Source organism: Anomaloglossus baeobatrachus, chromosome 2, assembly GCF_048569485.1.
Source record: "Anomaloglossus baeobatrachus isolate aAnoBae1 chromosome 2, aAnoBae1.hap1, whole genome shotgun sequence".
NCBI classification, from domain to species: Eukaryota; Metazoa; Chordata; class Amphibia; order Anura; family Aromobatidae; genus Anomaloglossus; species Anomaloglossus baeobatrachus.
This window is the reverse complement of record NC_134354.1, coordinates 671,630,732-671,643,666: the sequence shown is the minus strand read 5'-3', so window position 1 is coordinate 671,643,666 and position 12,935 is coordinate 671,630,732. Positions and strand designations below refer to the sequence as shown.

Below are 12,935 nucleotides of genomic sequence, written 5' to 3'. Positions count from 1 at the left end.
CAACTTGTAACCAAATACTGTTTGGAGAATTGCATCTTAATGGTGAACTTTCAGTGGGCAATGTTTTGTAACAGTAAATGTAATAAAAAATATTCTTAAAGTCTCATAGGAGCAGTTTTCTTCATTTCGTCTTTCCACAATTACTATTAATAACAATATAATGATTTACAATTACTATTGGGCAAAAACTTCCACTTGGCAGATACAATGCTCTTTATTATAAAGAGGGCTCGTGGGGCACGTGGCCTGGGTTCACCACCACACAGGGGTCTTTATCAATGTAAAATATTGGTATATGGCCAAGCCCTGTACACTGTTAAATGTTGTGGTTTTGCAGCACCTTTTGGCATATCATAGCAAAAATACTAAATGGTTGTCACACTTTCATAATTATGTGATGACAAGAGATTAATAAGATTATGGAGCAGTATGTTAGTAAAAGGCTCTAGTCTAATGTTTAACTTAAAGAGTTATTCCCATCTCTAGGATTCTATTCCAATATATTGTAGGTGTAATAATAATAAAATTAGCAAATACTTCCAATTAGAAACTGTCATGATCTGTGCCAGGCTCAGGCACCGCTGATCCATTGCATGTATCTCTCCCCCGGGTTACAAGTCATGGGAGGGGCTTGTTCCTACCTGCCTCGTCTCGGTGGTCAGGCCGCTATATCTTTGTGCTGCTGTTACTGGAACATCGGCAGTAATAGTTCCTGCTCTGCAGCACATAAGTCTGGCACCCGTGAGTGTTCCATGATTCATCCTACCTCCTAGCTACCGTTCAGACCTGAGCCCTCCCTGTACCATTTGTCTGCCCTTCTCTTCCTGACTTCCCAGTCCCGTCCCTTGTCTCTCCTGTTCCTGCATCTACCTGTACCGTCTGTCTTCTCACCTCCTCCTGATTTCCCGATCCTGTCACATGGCTCTCCTGTCCCTATTTGTAGCTCTGATCTCCCGACCTCTGACTCTGCATTGTTGTACCTGAATTCGGCTCTGCTTCTCCCTTCTTACATTGGCGTTACTTCCTGGTTCTTGACCTCTAGCTAGCACCTGACCAGAATTTGCTTCTCCCCTGGCTTTGACTTGGCATCCTGGTACTGACTCGGCCTGCTGACTATTCTATTATTTTTGCACCCTCTAGTGGGTAGTTGCTAACTTAATCTAGAAACAGATTTTCCATTGTTCATCAGTGCCCCCACTAGTACAATGTGACAAATGTAGTATAGTTCTTTTGATTAGCTATGTGGCTTAGCTCATGTGCAGGTTATTGCAATAGTTTAGGTATCCATGGTTACGATCATTCATAGTCACAGTTGGTTAGTTAGTTAGTGGAGGTTGAAACCATGGATACCTAAACTACTGCATTGCCCTTCACATGAGGTAAGGTACATACAGGGCCGTATTTGCCACTAAGCACCTGTGGTCCCGTGCCTAGGGCGGCACGTTGCGGGGGGGCGGCACTTTCTGGCAGCAAAAAAAAAATATATAATTTTTTTTTTTTTTTTTACATCCCCGCCCCCCGCCCCTCCCTCCGTTACACTTCGCTGTGTTCTTGGGGGGGGGGGTGTGAGAGGGGGGGAAAGGCGCACTTCTGTCTCTTTAAATACACGGAGGGCGCCAGGCATAGTGAGCTGATTAACCCTGGAAGTTCCAGCGCCTGCACTTCCGGGTCAGAGGCGCGCGGGCGCGCCAATCAGCTCACTGCCCCGTGCTGCAGAGTCCAATGCTGCAGACGACACACGCCGTGGAGGAGGACGCGACTGGAGCTGGAGCCAGCCAGAAGAGGATAATCAGCAGAGCAGGGCAGCAGGCACCGGAGCAGGTATGCGTAAGGCAGAGCCTAGAATGTATGGGCACCTTACAGGTTAGTTGATGATCGTTGCGATGCCTCTTTTTGGCTGGGGGGAGGCTGGGAAAAGAGAGAGGCTGGGGGGAGGCTGAGAAAAGAGAGAGGCTGGGGGGAGGCTGGGAAGAGAGAGAAGCTGAGGCTGGGGGGGAGGCTGGGAAGAGAGAGAGAGAGGCTGAGGCTGGGGGGAGAGAGAGGCTGAGGCTGGGGGGGAGGCTGGGGGGAGAGAGAGGGGGAGGCTGGGGGGAGAGAGAGGCTGAGGCTGGGGGGGAGGCTGGGGGGAGAGAGAGGCTGAGGCTGGGAGGGGAGGCTGGGGGGAGAGAGAGGCTGAGGCTGGGGGGGAGGCTGGGGGGAGAGAGAGGCTGAGGCTGGGGGGGGAGGCTGGGGGGAGAGAGAGGCTGAGGCTGGGGGGGAGAGAGGCTGAGGCTGGGGGGGAGGCTGGGGGGAGAGAGAGGCTGAGGCTGGGGGGGAGAGAGGCTGAGGCTGGGGGGGAGGCTGGGGGGAGAGAGAGGCTGAGGCTGGGGGGGAGAGAGGCTGAGGCTGGGGGAGGCTGGGGGAGAGAGAGGCTGATGCTGGGGGGAGAGAGAGGCTGATGCTGGGGGAGGCTGGGGGGGGAGAGGCTGATGCTGGGGGAGAGGCTGCTGCTGAAGGCGGGGGAGAGAGGCTGCTGCTGGGGGAATGGGAGAGAGGGGCCAATGCTAGAGACAGAGGACAAGGGTTGAGGGATAGAGCAATGACAAAATCGATGGGTGGAGTGTAAGGACTCAGAATAAGAGGGGGGCAGCATTGGGAGCTCATTATGGAGAAGGGGCAGCATGTGTGGGCTCAGTATGGAGTGGAGCAATGTAGGGGAGTCAATATCAAGAGTGGGGTAGTGTGTGTGTGTGTGTGTGTGTGGAGGGGTGTCTCAGCATAAGCGCTAGTGTGGTGGTCTTAGTATGATGAATGGGGCAGCATGGAGGTGTCATTATGGAAAAGAGTAAGGCAGCATTAGGAGCTCATGGAGAGGGGCAGCATGCATGGGACACTGTGAGGAGGGGGCAGCATGCATGGGACATTGTGAGGAGGGGCAGCATGCATGTGACACTGTGAGGAGGGGCAGCATGCATGTGACACTGTGAGGAGGGGCAGCATGCATGGGACACTGTGAGGAGGGGGCAACATGCATGGGACACTGTGAGGAGGGGCAGCATGCATGGGACACTGTGAGGAGGGGGCAGCATGCATGTGACCCTGTGAGGAGGGGGCAGCATGCATGTGACCCTGTGAGGAGGGGGCAGTATGCATGGGACACTGTGAGGAGGGAGCAGCATGCATGGGACACTGTGAGGAGGGGGCATGCATGGGACATTGTGAGGAGGGGGCAGCATGCATGGGACATTGTGAGGAGGGGGCAGCATGCATGGAACATTGTGAGGAGGGATCAGCATGCATGGGACACTGTGAGGAGGGAGCAGCATGCATGGGACACTGTGAGGAGGGGGCAGCATGCATGGGACCCTGTGAGGAGGGAGCAGCATGCATGGGACACTGTGAGGAGGGAGCAGCATGCATGGGACACTGAGGAGGGAGCAGCATGCATGGGACACTGTGAGGAGGGGGCAGCATGCATGGGACCCTGTGAGGAGGGATCAGCATGCATTGGACATTGTGAGGAGGGATCAGCATGCATGGGACACTGTGAGGATGGAGCAGCATGCATGGGACACTGTGAGGAGGGGGCAGCATGCATGGGACACTGTGAGGATGGAGCAGCATGCATGGGACACTGTGAGGATGGAGCAGCATGCATGGGACACTGTGAGGAGGGGGCAGCATGCATGGGACACTGTGAGGATAGAGCAGCATGCATGGGACACTGTGAGGATGGAGCAGCATGCATGGGACACTGTGAGGATGGAGCAGCATGCATGGGACATTGTGAGGAGGGGGCAGCAAGCATGGGACTTTGTGAGGATGGAGCAGCATGCATGGGACACTGTGAGGATGGAGCAGCATGCATGGGACACTGTGAGGAGGGGGCAGCATGCATGGGACACTGTGAGGATAGAGCAGCATGCATGGGACACTGTGAGGATGGAGCAGCATGCATGGGACACTGTGAGGATGGAGCAGCATGCATGGGACATTGTGAGGAGGGGGCAGCAAGCATGGGACTTTGTGAGGATGGAGCAGCATGCATGGGACACTGTGAGGATGGAGCAGCATGCATGGGACACTGTGAGGAGGGGGAAGCATGCATGGGACATTGTGAGGAGGGATCAGCATGATGTGAGGACAGTACAGATCATATTTCATAATTGAGGAAGGTGTGGTGGGTATAATTTATAAGGGAGGGCAGTGTGTAGTTTATTAGGGGCAGTGTGACAGTCACAGTATATAAGTGGGGATGGTGGGAATATTTTATACTCATGCTATGTTTTGATGTGCCTGTGGTGATCCCCATTGGGGGGGGGTTAGTGCCCTTCATTTCTCATTTATACTTTTTCAAGTGTTTTACAGAGTAGATCTGCCTTAAAAAGAGGTCGTGTGCGAAAACTCAGTTTTACGTTGTCACTAAGGGGCGCGACCACTTAAAGTGCCTAGGGCAGCACGAAGGCAAAATACAGCCCTGGGTACATAGCTAATTAAGAGAACTACATTTCTAATAGGTGGTATTGGGTAATATTATTATTACACATACTATATATTGGGATAGAAGATGGAGATGGGAGTAACCGTTTAACTCTTTTTAGTCTGTTTTTTTTCTGGTCTGAATTAAGAGAAAAGACTGACCTGAACTCTGCATTCATTTTGAGGTCTGATAAATGGGTGTAATGGTCCCTGTATCTAGTAGCATACATAAAGAGATCTTTATAAATAGTATTTCAGAAGATCTTTTATCTTATGCTAATGAGCGCGGGGACTAGTCCCAAGGGGGTTTCTCCCTTTAGTTAGTCGGCCCACATAGCATGCTAGCACCCCCCTGTGGGCGTACTAACAGTGCACATGATCCGGAGTACCCGAGGCATCCGATCATTTGCACTAAACTGATGCCGAGTGTAAGCTTCCCAGCTTCAGTGAGGTATGACGAAAGCGCTGATGACTCCGGATCATGCCCAGTGCGCATCCATCCTCCGCTGGCCGCCATGAACAGTGAGGTATGTGAGGCGTTGCTGCGTATTCATTAGTATGTTAGTACACCCACAGGGGTGTGCTACCATGCTATGTGGGCCGACTACCTAAGGGAAAAAACGCCCAAGGGACTAGTCCCCGCACTCATTAGCATACGGTAAAAGATCTTTCTAAATACTTTTTCTAAAAATCCCTTTATCTATGTGAGTGTATAGATGAGCGAGTACCTATTTGTACTCGCTATACTCATAATGAGTACTATAAGTACAGAATACCAAAAGACATGACCAATCCCGTGCCATCTTTTAAATATGGATCGAGCCATATACAGATAAATAATTAAACAGGAAAGAACAGTACTGTACAACGACTCAGTTGCAAAAACACTTCAATTTTATTTATATAAGAAAAGGTTTTTTTCCATACAAATAGCAAAAAAGCGATAAAAAGTAGAGACAGATGGTTTATGCCACCAGGTGGCGCTCTCACCACAACATACGGCAGGTAGAAGTACATATACAAAGGTAATATGAACATGTACACAGCCTAGGGCTCACCTATAAAAAAGTGGCCCATAATAGGGTACTTTACAGAGGTAAAGATACAAAAAGACGCTGATCCAAGATACCAAAGAATCAATGTGCCTAAATGGCTAAGAATATATCCCTTGATCAGCAGTTATACTATTACCGTACCTGGAGATGTTCCCACCACATCTCCAGGTACGGTAATAGTATAACTGCTGATCAAGGGATATATTCTTAGCCATTTAGGCACATTGATTCTTTGGTATCTTGGATCAGCGTCTTTTTGTATCTTTACCTCTGTAAAGTACCCTATTATGGGCCACTTTTTTATAGGTGAGCCCTAGGCTGTGTACATGTTCATATTACCTTTGTATATGTACTTCTACCTGCCGTATGTTGTGGTGAGAGCGCCACCTGGTGGCATAAACCATCTGTCTCTACTTTTTATCGCTTTTTTGCTATTTGTATGAAAAAAACCTTTTCTTATATAAATAAAATTGAAGTGTTTTTGCAACTGAGTCGTTGTACAGTACTGTTCTTTCCTGTTTCATAATGAGTACTGTCTAATACTCGTGTATTCATTCCGAATAGCCTGTGCAATGTAAGTTAATGGGGTAAAACTTGCAAAGAAATTAGTAACCCAAATGCCGCACTATTCGTGCGGGTAGCAAATAGTACGACATTCGGGTTACTTATGGCTTTGCGAGTTTTTGCCCATTTACTTGCATTGCACACGCAATTCGGAATGAATATGCAAGTATTAGACAGTACTCAATATGAGTATAGGGAGTACAAATAGGTACTCGCTCATCTCTAACCTGAACTGAAGATGTGACTAGTCCAGATTGTCTCTGGCTGGCTCTTCCCACGGCTATTGGAGGTGATTGATAGGACTCTCACTTTGGAAACACTATGCAATTTTAGCAGTTAAAGAACTGTAGACAATCCCTTTAAAGCCTGAATGCCAATTACTCCAATAACTGGTGTTTAGCATTTTTTTTCTACTTCTAGCTGGTCTGGCGTCTCAGTTATTTATGTACAGTACATAAGTAAGTTGTTCCTCATAGAATAGATTATATCAGATATTCTCATTATTTGAAGCTCTGTTCCAAATCTCTCTTTTTATACATATTTGTTCTGAAATAAGAATTTAGATCAGTCATCACCTGACACACAAGCATTACAGATGTTTAAGTAAGGCTGTGTGCACACTTTGCGTCGAGGTTGTTGCAGTTCTAAACGCATCCTCTGGCAGAAATTGTCTTTGTCAAATTTGGTTTTGACCACAAAAATGCTATAAATACACTTGCGCTTTTACCGCGTTTTAACCGCGTTTTACATGCTTTTTCACTGCTTAAAATCAAATGCGTTTTGACTATAAATACAATGCTAAATAAAGTTTAAACATGCAAACACTATAAAAAAAAGAGGAAAAAAATGATAATAAATATTAAGTTTAATATCGAACAAAAAATGGCTTATTTTATCAAAATGATAACTTTGTGATAATAATTATGCATAAAATTACATTTATTTATTGATTTTCATAATTTAATTGTCGGACTATGTGTGTGTGTAAAGAGACATATCATGCCATTAATATTTTGTCAAAAACGCATGCATTTAATTGATCAAAAAAGCATGTTAAACGCAATATTTTTTAAGTCGATTGCATTTTGCAACTTCTCATTGACTTCAATGTTAGCAAAATGCTGCCAAAATGGCAAAAACATTTGACATGCTGCTTCTTTAAACGCTGAGTTTTTGACAAATTTTCTGCAACTAAAACGCTGCGTTTTTAACAGCATTGTGTGCACAAGAAATCCTTATTTCCCATAGACTTTGCTTGAAAATCAAAACGCATGCATTTTGGCATTAAAACGCTGCAGTTAAAAACGCTGTGGAAACGCAAGAAAAAACGCAAAGTGCGCACATAACCTAAAACTGCAATTCGGAAATAACATATTACATTTATATTATTTAGAGAATGTCAAGGAATTAAGTCAAAACAAGTTTTGGCATGTACATCTGGGACCAAAGAGACCATCTTATTTTATATCTTTGATAGTTTTTTTTCTTTTAACGCAATATTTCTGAAATAGATGGTATTGTTTCTTCTCTCCAGTTGGCTGCTAATAAATTCTTAGTAACTAAGAAAATGTATATTTTGTAGTTAATTGCTTTAACCCCTTCCCGACCCTTGACGCACCATATGCGTCATGAAACCTTGTGCCTTCCCGACCTTTGACTCACCGTATGCGTCATGGCGGGTTTCCGTTCCAGCAGCGCTGGTGACCGGGTTCACTGAAATGTCACCAGCGCTGCAGGTACATGAGGACTTGTAGTTGAGCCCAGGGGGCATGGCTTTGCCCCCCCCCGTGGCTATGATCGCTCTGATTGGCTGTTGAAAGTGTCACTTTCACATTCAATCAGAACGATTGTAATATTTCACCAATCAAACTTGGTAAATATTACAATCCAGCCATGGCTGATGATGCAATATCATCAGCCATTGGCTGGAGCAGAATGACCTCTGTGTCACCTCCCCCCGATCTGATTGGAGCTAGCATCCATGTGATGCTATCCCTCCAATCAGATGTGGAGGGGCGGTGTGACCAGTGGGTGCCCTCCTCCTTCAGCCTCATCCTGTTCGTGGAAGGCGAAGAGCGAGGTCCCCTTCTGCTGCTGCCGCCGCGATCTCCCGCCACCGCCGATCACCGCGCCGCCATCCAGTATAGTATTTGTCTTCCACTTCCCTCTGCCATCCGATCCCACACCCTGCCCTCCATGCGCCTGACAGCCCGCGGCCTGCCCTCCTTGCGCCTGACAGCCCGCGGCCTGCCCTCCGTGCGCCTGACAGCCCGCGGCCTGCCCTCCGTGCACCTGACAGCCCGCGGACTGCCGTAGAAAGTTTCACTAGCACTTTCACATACACACGCACACTAATAAAGTTTAGTTTGTTTGTTTTTTTTTTTACACACACACACACACACACGCAAAATGTCCCGCTCATTCCGGTCACAAAGGGCGTACTCAGCTGAGGAGGCATATGCCTCCGAAGCTGATAGTGAGGGAGAGGACCCCACTTTTCTCTATTCCTCCTCCAGTGACCCAGACTCGCCGCCACGAAGACGTCGCAGGACAAGAGATTGTCCGGAGGCCGTGGGAGAAGAGCCGGAGGCCGTGGGAGAAGAGCCGGAGGCCGTGGGAGAAGAGCCGGAGGCCGTGGGAGAAGAACCACAGCCAAGTGTGAGTACCCCCCAACCTAGTGCTAGTCATGCCCAACCTAGCACTAGTGCCCCCATCTGGACCCCTGTCCCTGAAAATTTTGCTCCACGGATTCCTGATTTCGTTCCCCAATCAGGAATCCAGTTCGAGACTGCCAACCTCAGAGAAATACACTTTTTCAAAGTCTATTTCTCTGAGTCAATTGTCAGTCTTATGGTGGAGCAAACTAACCTGTATGCCCAGCAATTTTTGTCCGAAAACCCAAATTCATCATATTCTACTTGGAGTCCCATTGACTCAGTAGAAATGATGAAATATTGGGGACTGGTCCTTCACATGGGGATTGTGAAGAAACCAGAAATTCGCCAATACTGGAGTACTGGTATTTTATATCAAACTCCAATATTTGGCATGGTCATGACCCACAAACGGTTTGAGGCCGTTCATAGGTTTCTTCATTTTAGAGACAATGCGGACAGCCTTCCCCGCGATGATCCGAATTTTGATAGACTGTTCAAAATTTGACCGGTCATCGAGCACTTCAGCAACAAGTTTGCTGAAGTGTACATTCCCAAAAGGGAAATTTGTGTGGATGAATCCCTCATCCACTTCAAAGGGAGGCTTCAATTCCGTCAGTACCTGCCAAGTAAAAGGGCCAGGTACGGGATAAAACTCTATAAGCTGTGTGAGAGTACCTCAGGGTACACTCACAGCTTTAGAGTTTACCAAGGGAAGGCTAGCAGGATCCAGCCCCCAGAATGCTCACCTACTCTGGGGGTGAGTGGGAAAATAGTGTGGGATTTGATCCACCCACTGCTTGATAAAGGTTACCATCTGTACGTTGATAACTTTTACACAAGCATTCCACTCTTTCAATCCCTCTCTGCCAGAACTACCGCCGATTGCGGTACTGTGCGCAAAAACCAGAGGGGTCTCCCTTTGTCGCTAGTTGAGCAGCCTCTCCCTAAGGGTGAGAGCCGAGCCCAATGTAGCGGCAACATGGTTGTGGTCAAGTTCAAAGACAAAAGGGACGTCTTTTTCTTGACAACAATCCATGGTCCCGGCACCACGGCCACCACCGTTAGAGGTTCCTCAGCACAGGTCTACAAACCGGACTGTGCCCTGGGGTACAACAAGCACATGGGGGGAGTTGATCTTTCTGATAAAGTCCTCCAGCCCTATGGTGCCATGAGGAAGGCGAAGGTGTGGTACAAGAAGCTGGCCGTGCATATCGTACAGATGGCACTGTAGAACGCATACATGCTCTCACGATGTGCAGGCCAGACCAACAACACCTTCCTTCAGTTCCAGGAGGCGGTGATAAAGGCCCTCATGTTTGGAGATGAGGAAGGAGCAGGCCCCAGCACCTCAAGAACTCACGTTTCCCATATGGTACCAGGGCAACATTTTCCCAGTGAGGGAATATCAAGAAAAAGGTGCCGGGTCTGCTATAAAAAGTAGATAAGAAAGGAGACGCGTTTCCAATGTGAAACGTATCCTGAAAAACCTGGACTGTGTTTGAATGAATGCTTCAGAATTCATCACACGTCCTTGGACTAAACACATCCTGACATTCCCCTACAGAACTCATCCACACCAGCCTAACATACACAACACCACACACACATCAACCTGATGTACACTAAACCACACACACCAACCTGACATACACTACACCACACCAACCTGACATACACTACACCACACCAACTTGACGTACACTACACCACACCAACCTGACGTACACTACACCACACACCAAACTGACCTACACTACACCAACCTGACATACACTATGTCAGGTTCGTGTGTGTGTTGTAGTGTACATCAGGTTGTGTGTGGTATATACTACACCACACGTCAACCTGACGTACACTACACTATACCGCACACTAACCTGACGTACAATAAATCACACACCAACCTGACGTAGTGTATGTCAGGTTGGTGTGTGTAGTGTAGTATACATCAGGTTGGTGTGTGTGGTGTTTACTACACCAGACACCTCAACCTGACGTAGACTACACCACACACCAACCTAACATACACTACGTCAGGATGGTGTATGGTGTATGTCAGGATGGTGTGTGTGGTGTACACTACACCACACACACCAACCTGACGTACACTACACCACATAAACACACCAAGCTGACGTAGTGTATGTTAAGTTGGTGTGTGTAGTGTAGTATACATCAGGTTGGTGTGTGTGGTGTTTACCAAACCAGACACATCAACCTGAGGTAGACTACACCACACACCATCCTGACATACTGTATGTTAGGTTGGTGTGTGGTGTAGTCTACCTCAGGTTGATGTGTCTGGTGTAGTAAACACCACACACACCAACCTGATGTATACTATATTACACACACCAACCTAAAATACACCACACACCATCCTGACATGGTGCCAGGTGTCATGGTGTCAGGATGGTGTGTGTGGTGTACACTATACCACACACACCAACCTGACATACACTACACCACACCAACCTGACATACACTACATACTCTCCTTACGCGAAATGGTGTCCGCTAACAATTGGAGCTAATTTTCCATTCAAATTGTTAGGGGACACCATGTTGCGTATGGAGAGTCCCTGTGTGCCTAAACATTGGTGCTCTCCCACAAGTGACCCATTATCGAAACTAGACCTCCCAAGGAACTTATCTATATGCAAAGTGAGCACTTTGAACCCCCAGGTGCTTCACAAATTGATCCGTAAAAATGAAAAAAATACTTTTTTTCACAAATATTTTCTTTTAGCCTCAATTTTTTCTTTTTCACATGGGCAACAGGATAAAATGGATCCTAAAATTTGTTGGGCAATTTCTCCTGAGTACACAGATACCTCATATGTGGTCATAAATTACTGTTTGGGTGCACAGCAGGGCTCGGAAGGGAAGGAGCACCATTTGAGTTTTTCAATGGAAAATTAGCTCCAAAAGTCAAAAAGCGCTCCTTGCCTTCCGAGCCCTGCTGTGCGCCCAAACATTTGATTTCCACCACATATGAGGTATCTGTGTACACAGAAGAAATTGCACAAAAAATGTTATGGTGTAATTTTATCTGATACCCTTGTGAAAAAAAAGCTACCTGACTGAAGTAACAATTTTGTGATAAAAAAAAATAAAATTATTTTCACGGCTCAACGTTATAAACTTCTGTGAATCCCCCAGGGGTTCAAAGGGCTCAATAAACATATAGATAAATTCCATGAGGGGTCTAGTTTCCAAAATGGGGTCACTTGTGGGGGAGCTCCATTGTTTAGGCACCTCAGGGGGTCTCCAAACGCAACATGGCATCCACTAACGATTCCAGACAATTTTGCGTTTGAAAAGTCAAAAAGCGCTCCTTGCCTTCCGAGCCCTGCTGTGCGCCCAAACATTTGATTTCCACCACATATGAAGTATCTGTGTACTCAGGAGAAATTGCATAATAAAGTTTATGGTGTATTTTTTCCTGATACCCTTGGGAAAATGCTAAATTTTATAGCTACAGTAACATTTTTGTGTAAAAATTTAAATTTTTCATTTTCTCCTTCCACATTGCTTTGGTTCCTGTGAAGCATGTAAAGGGTTTATAAACTTCTTGGATGTGGTTTTAAGCAGTGTGAGGGGTGCAGTTTTTAGAATGGGGTCACTTTTGGGTATTTTCTGTCGCATAGGCTTTTCAAAGTCACTCTAAGTGATGTAGTCCCTAAAAAAAATGTTTGGGTAAATTTTGTTGGAAAAATGAAAAATTGCTGATGAACTTTGAACCCTTCTAACTTATTAACGAAAAAAAAAATTGTTTTGAAAATTGCGCTGATGTAAAGTAGACATGTGGGAAATGTAATTTATTATTACTATTTTGTGTGACTTATCTCTCAGATTTATGGGCATAAAATTAAAAATTTTGAAAATTGCGCAATTTTCAAAATTTTCGCCAAATTTCCAAAATTTTAAAAAAATTAACACAAAAAATATCGGCTTAAATTTACCACTTTCATAAAATACAATATGTCACCAAAAAACAATCTCAGAATTGCCAGGATCCGTTTAAGCGTTCCAGAGTTATAACCTCATAAAGGGACACTGGTCAGAATTGTGCAAAATGGCGAGGTCAGTAAGGTCAAAATAGACTGGGGGCTGAAGGGGTTAAGAGGTCTCTGACTTCCTTCCATAAGGGTTTAAGTAAAGGACATCCCCAGAAAATGTGGATAAAGGATCCATTTTT

General features: G+C 46.3%; 1 protein-coding gene across 1 annotated transcript in view; it reads right to left on the bottom strand.

The window, feature by feature from the left end:
- The window catches only part of LOC142290536 (TRAF family member-associated NF-kappa-B activator-like), a 66,609-nt gene that overhangs the window by 30,917 nt on the left and 22,757 nt on the right, over positions 1-12,935 (bottom strand). The window lies entirely within an intron of this gene.